The sequence below is a fragment of the Seriola dumerili genome, unplaced genomic scaffold, assembly GCF_002260705.1.
Source record: "Seriola dumerili isolate Sdu_G_001 unplaced genomic scaffold, Sdu_1.0 BDQW01000169.1, whole genome shotgun sequence".
In the NCBI taxonomy this organism is placed as follows: Eukaryota; Metazoa; Chordata; class Actinopteri; order Carangiformes; family Carangidae; genus Seriola; species Seriola dumerili.
This window is the reverse complement of record NW_019174424.1, coordinates 1,592,199-1,604,672: the sequence shown is the minus strand read 5'-3', so window position 1 is coordinate 1,604,672 and position 12,474 is coordinate 1,592,199. Positions and strand designations below refer to the sequence as shown.

General features: G+C 38.1%; 1 long non-coding RNA gene across 1 annotated transcript; it reads right to left on the bottom strand.

The window, feature by feature from the left end:
• Positions 1-540: 540 nt before the first annotated feature.
• Positions 541-12,089, bottom strand: LOC111227295. Its single transcript, XR_002665332.1, has 3 exons — positions 12,008-12,089; positions 9,523-9,615; positions 541-947 (listed from the first exon to the last, which is right to left on the bottom strand). It is a non-coding gene; the product is annotated as an uncharacterized LOC111227295 (long non-coding RNA).
• Positions 12,090-12,474: the final 385 nt, after the last annotated feature.

Genomic DNA, 12,474 nt, shown 5'->3' with positions numbered 1-12,474 from the left:
CTATGGAGGCGTTTACAGCCTGCAGTGTTGCCAAATTAACACATTTGTAGCTAAATTTAGACACTTTTTGTGTACACCCCTCTGTGTCTGCTCTGTTCAGTGAGTGGCAGAGAGGTGGAGCAGCAGTTTCTTACCCAGAGGCTGTGTGCTGTTTTAGACACTTTGCTTTCTCTCTGAGTGATCATTTTATAAGTAAATTTAGCTGAAATCACAGCACAATCTTCGTCTTTAATTTGTATGATTGCTGATTTGGTCAGACGACGTTGTGGTTATAAAATCAGGATTTTGGCAGTGCAGAGCAGCAGCTTGGAAACGGCTCGGAAGTGATTGCTGGTTAACATGCAGTCTTAATGGGCTGTGTTTCAGTCAAAATTCCAAACTTGTTCCATTGTCTGACAACAGAAACAGAAAAACATGTCAATGAGGACAGTTTTATTGACAATTAAGCTACATTAAGATACTGTATATGTGAACACAGAGAGTAGTAGAGAAGAAAACAGAAAAAGGGCTGAAAATTACTGATGCCAGGCAGAACGCAAATACGATGCAATGATGTCAGTTGTTTACAGCTGTTCCACAACAGTTTTCAACTATGTCCTCAATTTCTCACATTGACCATACGCGGTTACTTTGTACTCTATGCCCTGCCTCTTGTTGGGATAAGATTTCCTGGTAATGGTTTTGCCCACACTGCCAGGTTAGCATGACATGTTTTGGGTAATCAGACCAGTCAAGAGACAGCTAGTATGATGATGTGGCAATCCTCTCCACAGATTTAATTGTACATGCAGGATATGTCTGCAACAGGGCAGCCTCTGGCCTTCACTTCCTCCTCTTGGCTCTGGCTGATTTAACAGGCTGCTTGTTACACAAGAGTCTGGCATGGCTCTAGTCCTACTGCTGTGTCACTCGTGGGCCACATCCTGTCACTGCTCTGCTCCCACTCGCTTACAGGGCGTTGGCCATGGGTCCAAACATAAAAAGACATGGCAGACACACAAATATAAGAAAACACTCATACACAAAGCTTAACTTGTCCAGTGAACAACAGGCTGACATTTCTCCTTTCATTACATCCTTACACATTAACATTGCATGTTTGTGTGTGTGTATGTGTGTGTGTGTGTGTGTGTGTGTGTGTGTGTGTGTGTGTGTGTGCGTGTGTGATGGTGGTTCTCCTGCTTGTGGGATATGTTGTGTTTGGCCATGACTTTTCATCCTGGAAGCCCATAATTAGACAGCACCGGATGCTGCCAAGGAAGGATGAGGTTAAGGAGTGGAGGCGAGTGGCCTGTTTGCTCGGTGGTTTTCATAAGCACGATGAGGAGTGTTGAGGCTTAATTACAGGAGTCACACCCCCGCTGAACCTTGATGACACGTTTCCTGTGATTAGAGGAAATGATCTGTATTGATTGGAAGAGGAGAGGAAGAGTCATGTTTAATTGCATTAGAATAATTGCCTATTGATGGCTGAGGTGAGCCCTGTCCCTGTTGATGAGGCTGCAGCGTGTCAGGTGGGGAACCTGTTTACACCACAGTGCCCTGAAAGTTGTTTAATGCTACAATGGTGCAATACATTTGAGACTTTTTCAGTGTTAGTGTAAATTCTCACCTGGTGAATGGTGTATTGTTTGAATTGTTTCCTGAAACAGATCTATGGCTGGATTACCTGTGTGGTTTATGGAAGCCTGCCCCTCACAGTACAATGTGTAAATAATTCCTCCCCATTTGTGTCCCCATTTTACAGCTATCCCGCACAATCTTTCTCCATGCATCCTCCAAGTTTCCCAATACCAACCAATTAGGCTTGAGTTCGAGTATAATCGATATTTTTCCTGGTGACCTTTGGGTCACCTCGGGCAACTGTCAATAGGTATTTGTGGTTGCAATATCAGGGCTGGCTCTGCAGTTCCCCTTGCACCATCAGTCCATCGATCTTCCACCTTCCTCTTGAGAAATATAAACAAAACCTTATGCTAACTCGTACAATATATGTGCTCTGCTGACTCTGCTTTTGCTCACAATATTTATCATCCCACACCTAATCAGTTTTGCACTGAACACCTGAATCACTACTCCTACTTCATACTTAATAAAAAGAAAACCAATGGAAGACAATAAGATGAAAAATGATAAAACACATAATATCTCTTGGGATATTTTTTTTATAGTGCACCAATAAATAACATTAGTGTTCTCTATTATTCATTAGAAGTAATAGAGTGGGCAATTTTTGGGAGTGGAACACATTTACAGATATGGGTTTTTTTGTATGTCATTTGTGCTGTCAATAGCATCTTCTGCAGCTGCCTGTTTCACTTTCTTCCTCTTACATTGTTTGGGTCCTTGTTTCTCACTGGTTGTGTTTTAACCAAACTCAGACAGCCTTGATCTTCAGCCAAGGACAGTGGTTATGAGGCAGGCAAGGCCACAGAAAGTTACCCTGCTCCCAGGTCACTGTGGTCTGGAAGCCAACATGGGATCACTGAGTAAACAAGTGGTTTTAGTGCGAGGGTGGCTCAGGGCAGCCGATACAAGGGCGTTTTTTTTTTTTTACGGGTATGTGTGTGTGCATGTGCCAAGAAGTCTTAAAAGTTTGGATGGGCCCATAGCGTACTGTCTCCTGGAGGTTTTTTAGAAAATGTTGACTGCTTCATGTCTGAACTGAATGTTTGTGTTATCTGTTGGGATGAAATATTCATTATTAGAGATAGTCTTGAGGCCTGTGTGCTGAGGGTGGGGTGGCTGTTTAAACATATCCCATCAGTATCATTTCTCAGCATTGCCACTGACAGGCATTAGTGTACCGTCAGAAGAAATTACTGTATTAAACTGTCCTTCATGCATATTCATGCTTGTACATTACAATGGCAATAGACAAAATGAGTTTGGTATCACTAAATGAATGGGCAATGTAAACAGACAGAGTGATTTTGATATAATCAGATTAAGTATGACACTGCCAACTTAAGGAATTACTGTACGGGCGTCCTCAAACAAATGTAATTATTTCAGATTATGTCAATCTGTTTGTTAAAACATTATGAAAATCATGACGTGTCTTACTTTTGAAGGAAAATTCCACCTCAAGATAGATTTATAATATTGCATGTCATCAATATGACAGGAAGTGATGATGAGTCAATGCTTCCAGTTTCTGACTAACTAATGCAGGCTTCGACACTGCTAAACTAGGACTGCCTGGCCTGGTTTAATTTTTTGTCGTTGCTGTTGCTTGTTATGTGGTTTGTGATCTATCTGTGTCTAACTGTCTGTTTCATCATGTGTCACTGGGAATGATGTGGCCTTTGCCTTACTTATTTCGCAGTGCCTAAATTACAATTACATATAAACTTTAATATTTGGGTTTATATATTAAAAAATCCTTTAGGCTTGTTAAAGATTCTTTTGACTAATTTTTTACAGAAAACTGCTTCTTTTGGGTTTTTGGTTTGTATTATTGATTTTTTATCTATTTTTTACTTAAAATAAAGCAACATTAAATTCTTAGATTGAACTTGTTTTAGATTCAAAAGTTTTGAAAATATTCTTGCTACTTTTCTGTTGCTTAGCGAGAATATGGCTATATATATATATATATATATATATATATATATATATAATAATCTATTTGTTTTGTTTTAATATCATCATCGTAATCTTTTGGACTAATTTGGCAACAGTAGCCTAGGCCTATTATGCCACATAGGTACGCTGTTTAGAGAACAACGGAGGAACAAGCACTGAAACGTTTGAAAGATAGATGTATTGAATAGGCTATTATTTAAGGCTTTGAAAGTTGTGCTTGGACTTGGATACAAATACCAGATGATGGTTTCCGACTGAGGAATGGGTGAGTAGATGATGCATTTTTCTTCCATTTGGACTTTTCAAGTTAAGGTGAGGTTTCAAATTTAGAAGCGATTAGATTTGTTGTTCTTGTCTTTCTGAAACTGGTCACAAAATGCGACACAACTGTCATCCAACTGTAACCCCCAACACATTTTGGGCAAAGAAATTTTCCTTGCTTTAAGCCCTCTAAATATAATTAAACCAACAAGGTCTGTGGTCTAAGATTCATGTTCAGATTTTAAACACATAACCAGACAAAGGGTTATTTTTAGCCCTGATCAATCACCCACTTGACATTTCATCCTCTAAACAGTAAATATCAGGGCCTGGTGGATGTTTGCCTTCCTGTCACAGCCAAAATGTCCCACATCAGCTTTCGCCCGGCTTGTTGCAGGTTTACATTAAATTGCAGTTCTTATAGGACCAAAGCAACATGTTATGCAAATGTATAATCTCCTACCAAGCAGATCTGCCCATCTGCCCTCACCAGTTTATGGTGCTGTTCTGTCACTTCTGCTGAACTATGAGAAGCAGCTTCCTATTTAAAACAGAATGAAAACAGACCATTTGAACAGATGATTGAAGTCGGACCCATCACATCAGTCATGGTTTACTTCTAATCCACTGTTCCACAGGTGTGCTTGTGACCACAAAATAACAGAAGTTCAGCTGCTGCACATTTTTTTTCTTTTCCCTTGAACCTCTATAGTTAAATCTAAAATAGAGTAAAATTAAAAATTAAAATAATAAAAGAAAATTAATAAATTGAATGTATGGATATATGTACATACACTATAGGTTATGTGATCAATTATATAAGAAAATGGGAACATGTGGAGATTTGTTGAAATAATAATATAGGTGAACTTACAATCAGCCACACAGCAACACAATAGGGGAGTATTTTTAAAAAAAAAAAATTGTTTAATATGCATTTATTGGAACACACTATTCAACAATCATAAGACTGTACACATTACTTTAATGTCCTAAATAATTATTGGTGTTTTAATTCTTACTTTAATTCATCAAGCCTTACTCAGCTGGTAAAAATGTAATTAACACTGAGACACTGAGTTCATTTTCTTTGTCATTTTCTCATTTTATTTTTCTACAAATGTTCTGAACACTGAACAAGAGATCTCCCATTCTTTAATTGCAAGCCTTTTCCTTTTTTCTTTTTTAAAGCAAATTCTATCGACACTACTTCACTCTTATGGTCACTCAAGTACACAATAATGTCAAGGGATCATATGTCTGGATATCTTTTCCCACAAATGTACTGTGCCTTTTACAGCCTTTTGTTTGTAACAGTAAAGGTCAAAATATGATAGCAGCAATGGCTAGAAGCCACTGGTGCAGCAAACTATGTTATCACCCACTGCACCATATTATGTTGACATTATATATAGGACATTAATAATGTGTATACTTAAAATTTCATACATTATTTTGTATCATGCATATTTCATGTAAAACATGTACTTATGCTGTATAATGTGGAGTATCTCAAATTAGTTTCATGCAACTTGCTGACAAAGTGGGAAATGCACTCCACCTACAACCACGCCTCAGGTTGTCCTACATGCATGTGGCTAAATGCCTTTACTCACCAGCACCTTAGGCTGGCATCATGTTCTTTGTCTCATCCCTCCTATCCTTGAATTCTTTGGTGAAGCAAGACAAACATAGAATCAGCGATTTAACATAAAGACATTACATGACATCACACACATACAATACTACAGTGGGACAAGCCTTGCATTGAACAGAGACTTGGGCATAGTTGGTATCCATGACTGTGTAGGAGAGAAAGAACCAAAGAGAAAAACAGTTGTTGGATGTTGGACAGAAATGGTTTTTAAAGGGACCTGGGCAGAAAGGACGGCCTGCAACTGAATTGGTTTTATATTGATTTTGTTCTAGCCATGGTTTATTGTCATCGTGCTTTCAGGTCCATTTAGTTAATTAACCAAAAAGTAGTGGATGAAGTTTGGTGCTTATAGGCCTCCTTGTGATTTTCCATTTTGTAATGTTGAGAGTAAGATTCTGTTTTTTGTTTTTTTGTTTTTTTCAGTAAAATTGGGTGAGTAATAATTAATCTGAGGTAAGGTTCTCATATTTACTGTAGTAATTCTCCCATTGAGTGTCAGCTTGGTCCAGCGTTTGAAGTCAATTTCTAATTTTTTTTTCTTTTTTAGCAAAGGGGTTTAATTGAGGTCGAAGAGTTCTGAAAGCCTAGGAGAAATATTAATGTTTAAATATTTTATGTTGCCAATGTGAAGTGGGGGAATCTTGGGCTGCAGAATCCCAAGCATCTTCAGACAGTGGTAGTATAGCTAATTTATTCCAGTTTATTGTGTAGTGTGAATTTGTGGAGCAGTTGTTAATGATGTTGGGAATTTCTGGGGGTGACATATAAGAGTTCTGTAAGTATACTAATAGATCATCAGCATAAAGACTCATTTTATGAATTGCCACCCTGAATTCCTTCAATTTCATTGCTTTGTTGTTATGCTTCTGAAAGTGGTTCGATAAAGATGGCAAATAGGGATGGTGAGACTGGGCATCGTTGTCTGGTTGCCTGATGAAGTGTGAAGCTCAGTGAATATTGTGGCCCCAGGGGAAGTGTACAGTGTTCTTATCAAATGGATGAACAACTCCCCAAAACCAAACTTGTGCAGGGTACAAAATAGAAAAGTCCAGTTTACTTTATCACATTCTTTTTCAGGATCTAATGATACAATTATGGTTGTTTATCTGAAGCATGTCTGTCAGGGTGGATTAGAGATGACTGTTTCTGTTCTGGTTGCTAGGGCTTTAGTAATAATTTTTAAGTCAGTATTTATTAGTGAGAGAGGACGGTAGCTAGAAGTGTGGGTTGGGTCTTTATTAGGTTTTAAGTGTCCATAGGATTCAGCCGGAAGTCCATCTGGTCCAGGTGATTTATTAGTGGGCATTTTATTCAGGACTTTATTGAGTTCTTCAGAGGTTAGGGGAGCATCTAAAATGTTTGTTTCAAGATAGTGTTGGTAAGTCCAGGTTCTTTAGAAAGTCATCCGTGTTTGATTGTAGGGGTAGGTGATCTGAGGAGTACAAATTTGCTGTAAAATGTTTGAAAGACATCATTCGTATACTTTTTGGGCAATAGTACCTGTAGAATTAAGTATGGACAGGATAATTGCTTTCTCTTTTTTGCGTTAAAAAAGGAATTGTGTTTTAAGTATATGATACTTTGAAGTCGAGCTATGAAAGTTGGTTTGCATTTGTTCACTGGGGTTATTGGTATATTGGATTGTTAGATGTTTAATCATTTGCTTTACAGTGTTTTACAGTTCTTGTTGCTGCTTTTTCTTGTGTGATGAATATGATATGATTTTACCTCTCATTACTGCTTTGCCTGTTTCCCAAAACAGTGAGGGTGAAATTTCTGTTGAGTTGTTCATCTCCAGGAAAGATGACTACTCTCTTTTGATCAGTGAGTTGAAATCTGGATTCTCTAAAAGTGATGTACTGAAGTGCCATCTTGTCAGAGGCTTAGGAGAACATGAGTGTGATTGCTGATGATGATCGAATGAATTGTGTTTTCTAGGATATGTTGGGTGACTTGCTTACGAGACAAAGGTCAATTCTGGAGGGAGACTGATAGAGGGAGAGGAAATATGAATATTGGGTTCTCTCATTCTTCTCCTATCGCCAAATCCATAATCATTCATATCCTGTTTTCTAATTTCAGTGGAGTGCCAGTTTCTTGAGATACTGAAGGTACTTTAGCATTTAATTGTGGGGTTAATGACAGTATTGAGGTCTCCAGCTATTAGAATATTTGTTGAAGTCACACAGTAAGGAGAAAAAGTTATAATGTTTGGGGTGGTATATGTTGGTGAGTGTAAATGTTGTGTGGTTAACAGCATTAATGATGATGAACCTTCTGTCCAAATAAATACAAGCTGTGCTGTGGACAAATGGAATGTTTTTATTGCTTAAAATTGAAACCCCTCTTTGTTTACGGTTGTATGTTGATGAAAACATTTCATCAAATTGTTCAAATTTGAGATGTTGTAGTTCTGAGTTTCTTGCATTAAATGTATATCAGCCTTTAATTTTATACGATTGATGGTTTGAATGCTTTTAGACTGTGTGTAGATGCCACTTACGTCTCATCCCTCCTATATTGCCGTCTGTAGTATCAAGCTGAGTGAGCTGCGCTAATGTTTCTCAAGTCTACTGGGAGTACGTTTGATAGACTGGACAATGAGTCAGGCTATAAGAAATTGTGCTTATGTCTGCTCTGAGAATAGACACACAGATCTTTAAATGGACATAATCAAAAGAGTCCTCCATAACACTCTATAGAGTAATATTTTTTGCCAAAGAAACAAATACAATACAAGAAAAAGGGGGAAAGAGGAGTCTTTCAGTCTCAGTAAGTCTTTGTCCTCTGCAGATTCATTTGTTCAGCTCACTCTACAGTGAAACTGTGCTAGAAGGCACATTAAAATGTGTTTTTCTTTTTTGAACATGAAGTCTTCAATGAGTCTAATTAGCATTTATAGATTCATTGAGGAACTTGATTACAGCTTTTAAAGTCTGCAGATGGTCATTATGCTAATCCACAAGCCTTCAGTGTGTACTTATGTAACCCCAGCACACAATGAGTGGTGTTTCATGATAGGGGGAATAAAGCACGAATGAACTAAGTGCTCTCTAACCAGAAAACTCCCATGATTCTTCACTGTGGTGATCCAAACAGCAGGCAGGGCCCAGGTACGTCAAACCTCCAGTCAGGAGTTAATCATTAAGCGTAAGATCACAGGGGTAAAGGGGCAGCTGATAACTCAAGAAGGTAAGATAAACTGCTGAAACAAAAAAGATTTATTGATGAATGCTTTGCCACAGGCTGAAATTATATGCAACTCTAAAAAACAAATCTGCATCGATAACCCACAAAACTCAAGCATTGCAAAAACACAAACAGCATAAAAACAGTATTTTAAAAAGAATAAAAGGTGATTCATGAAATAGCTGTTGTGTTTGATTGTTGTTTGTTTTAGTCCACTGTTTGCCATTACACCCTCCACTGTGTCCTCCAAATATTTCCTATCCTTTGGTGATACTGCACATTCGTTTTGTCTTTGGTCTGTTACAGCAACCTAATATAGCCCTGCACAGCCAGGCAGAGAACAAGGTCGAACGCACACCATGGATATGTCTTCACCCCAGGCTAATTTCTTTAATTCTTAAACAAGATGTGCATGACAGAGAATTAATTTTCTGCGTAAACAAGTTACTGTTTGTTTCCTGGGGTTGTTTGGCTGGCTTTTAGTCAGAAGCTGCACATGATTAATAATGCTGTCCTACACCTTCTGTGGAGGGAATTAACACAAAATGGTGAAAATGAGCGTGGGTGTATGAGAGGGGACTGGGTCATGTGCGCTTTGTGTGTGTGAGTGTGTGTGTGTGTGTGTGTGTGTGTGTGTGTGTGTGTGTGTGTGTGGTGCAGGCTAAAGATGGAGAGCTTCTGTGCATATACTCACTGTGTGGTTGCACACATACTTCCCAGTGCAAACACATGTGCCTTTGTATTGTGTCCTCTTGAATGTCACCGGTGTGCCACAGACCACATGTCCCTTCGTGCTGCAGATAATGAGCATATTAATATGTACATACCCAGCCAGGTTAATGCCTGCCTGGCACTCCAATTTCACGGCCCAGTCTCAGGTTGAGGCAGTTTCCGCAGCTCCAATAGGCCGCGGATTCTCTCTATCAGATGAAGCAAGAAAAATGTAGTTCTGAATTATTGAACAGATACATGACTGACAGGCTGGCTGATGAAAATGAAGGAGAAGGAAACAGAAAAGCAAGAAAGAACAAAAATTGGTATAGTGAAGTTGATTGATGCCAAAGATAACTTTAGGTGAGGGGTTGACACTAAAATATACTGACACTAAATATGGCTACAAGGGTTGTGTTGGAATGGACAAAATTGCTGAAATTGCTCTTCAGTGTTCTATTTTCCCCTTTTTCAAGACACCTAAAAGTTATTCCAGGCAATCCATCAGAGATGAAGTATTAGCTTCAAAAAGTTCAATCTGACTCATGATATCTATTTGACAGTTGTGCTCATCGCTTTTGTTTCTGACACTGCTGCTCCGGGAAGACAAACTGTCTTAAAGCAGATGGAGTCTAAAAGCCAGCTCTCTATTGGATACAGAAAATTCCCTACATGGTAAATATTTTGTGATGTGCTCATTTCAGTCAAATCTGCTGATATTTTTCAGCCATTAAGTGTCAGAGAACATTTTTTATCTAAAAGTCATTGCAAATGTCAGACAGATAAAACAGCTCCTATCCATGGAACTGCCTGACAGACAGTGTGGTCAGACTAAACGGTGGGATGTGGTAGGAGGTGGGATTTTATGAGTGTGCCTGTGTGTTATCCTGTCTGGCTCTGTCCTGACTTCACAGTGTGTCTGTGTGCTTTCTGAAGCTGAGTGCCAGACATACCTTATATCTTTTTATGACCAGTTTTAAATCATATGTCAACACAGCCAACATTTTAACCATGTCCTCTGTGGAAGATGTACATTTTTTTTTTAATCTCTGCATGCTGTGAACTACAATCTACAACTGACAACTTCATTCACTTCCTCCGCAACAATTTCAAACTTTTCACTTGAATTGGTTTCCCATTAAACATCAATCCTGGGATTTTCTAATAATTGTTTGATATAAGACTGAAAAACAATTGTTCTGCATTACATATTTATGACAGAATTTATTTCCCATGCAGGTGTGTTTCATGTGTTTTAGCGCTGAGGTGAAAAGCTATTCTAGCTATTTCCATGCACCACTTTATATTGTCCCCACCAGCCCTACATAAACTTTTCACAGCACCTCAAGGCTACTGGGAAGAACTTTGTATGAATACAAACAGAAATTTGTTTACAGATATTTTTTCATATTATCTTTCTCCTGCAAACAAGAAGAATCATTCAGACGGATTCTGAATAAACAGGTTTGAAGTGCAGGAGCAACATCAACTGAAGCAAACAATTTGGAATCTAAATGAAAAAGTTGAACTGAATCTCGACACAGAGAAAGGTAATGCCATGTAGAAAAACTGTTGCTTATATGCACTGTGAGCAAGTAATTTTTTCAGCATGCTTTCAGAAATTCTTATTTGAGGAAAAACATAATTCTTTGTCCCAATTTTAGATTATTAGATGCATCTTTGCTCCATTAAATCCAGATATATCAACTTTAAAATATGACCAAAATTAGACACACAGTGTAAAAAATCATGCAGGAATTTAGTGGAATAAACTATTTTTTTTCATTAACTTAATGTAAATAAGTTCATTCAAGATAAAAACTCTAGTGCTCATTTTCAGACTCATTTTTAAGGTTAGGGTAATGGTTAGGGTTAGGTGAGTAGTAGTTATGGGAAAGGTTAGAGTAAGTCTCTTGGAAATGAATGCAAGTCAATGTAATGGCCTCATCATGGAGACACGACTGAGTGTGTGTGTGTGTGTGTGTGTGTGTGTTTGTGTGTGTATGTGTGTGTGTGTGTGTGTGTGTGTGTGTGTGTAAAGCAGATTAAACTTATCTTAAGTTCATTGACTTTTACAACTTATTAGTCCACTTTGAAGTTATATGTTTTGAAGATGAATGATCTTTGGACTATTTGACAGTGTGGAGCACCAAATGTACAAGACAGCCTTGAGTATAGGCCTCAAGTAGATTCACTCAGACAGAGTATTTCATCATCAGCTGATTAATTTTTTACTAAGTAATGTAAATGAATTTCCATCAAGCACCATAAACAGTTGATGAAGAGTTTAAAGCCAGATTCTGCTTTCATTTAAACATGAATGAGAAATGTTTCACTCAATTTCTGAGGCACAAAATGTTACTCTCCACTTCAAAGATGTAAAAATGTGAACACAGATACATTTACATGTTTTTATAAGATGCAGTAGACCAACCAAATGTTCTTAGATGATGGTGAAGGATTGATTCTTGATACAGAAGAAGTTGTAAGAACAAACAAGTAACAACACATCTGTGCGATTTTGAGAACATTTAGCTAAACACCCAGAGGAGTTTGAAGTAAGAGGTGATGATATTTATGAATATATATGAACATCCTCACCTACAAAATGCATTTTAATCCAAAACGCTTTGAGCCTGTGAGTCAGAACCCCCGCTGCCTTTCCTCCGGTACAATGCCCCAGCTCTACATCCTAATCAGGAAACACAAATAAAAACAAACATGGTCTCGGCTGGAACATCGCTGGTGATGTCAGCACTTTCCACAACTACACAGAGGTTCATAGCAGCCTCAGCATAGCAGCAGACACTACAGGTGGTGAATAGCAGATACTTTACAGGACAACAAAGACTTTTTTTTTGTATCAAACACATTATGAAACATTAAAGGAGCTATTTGTAAGTTTTGCTTTTGCTACATAGCCAACGTTAGCATTAACAGCTGTTTTCTTACCAGTCTAGATATTGTGATTTCAGCATCAAACTTAATTCTTAAATCTCCAACACTGGAAAGCAACACCAATGTTAAATCTTGTCTCTATCGCATCTACTACTGAAGTCAGCATGCTA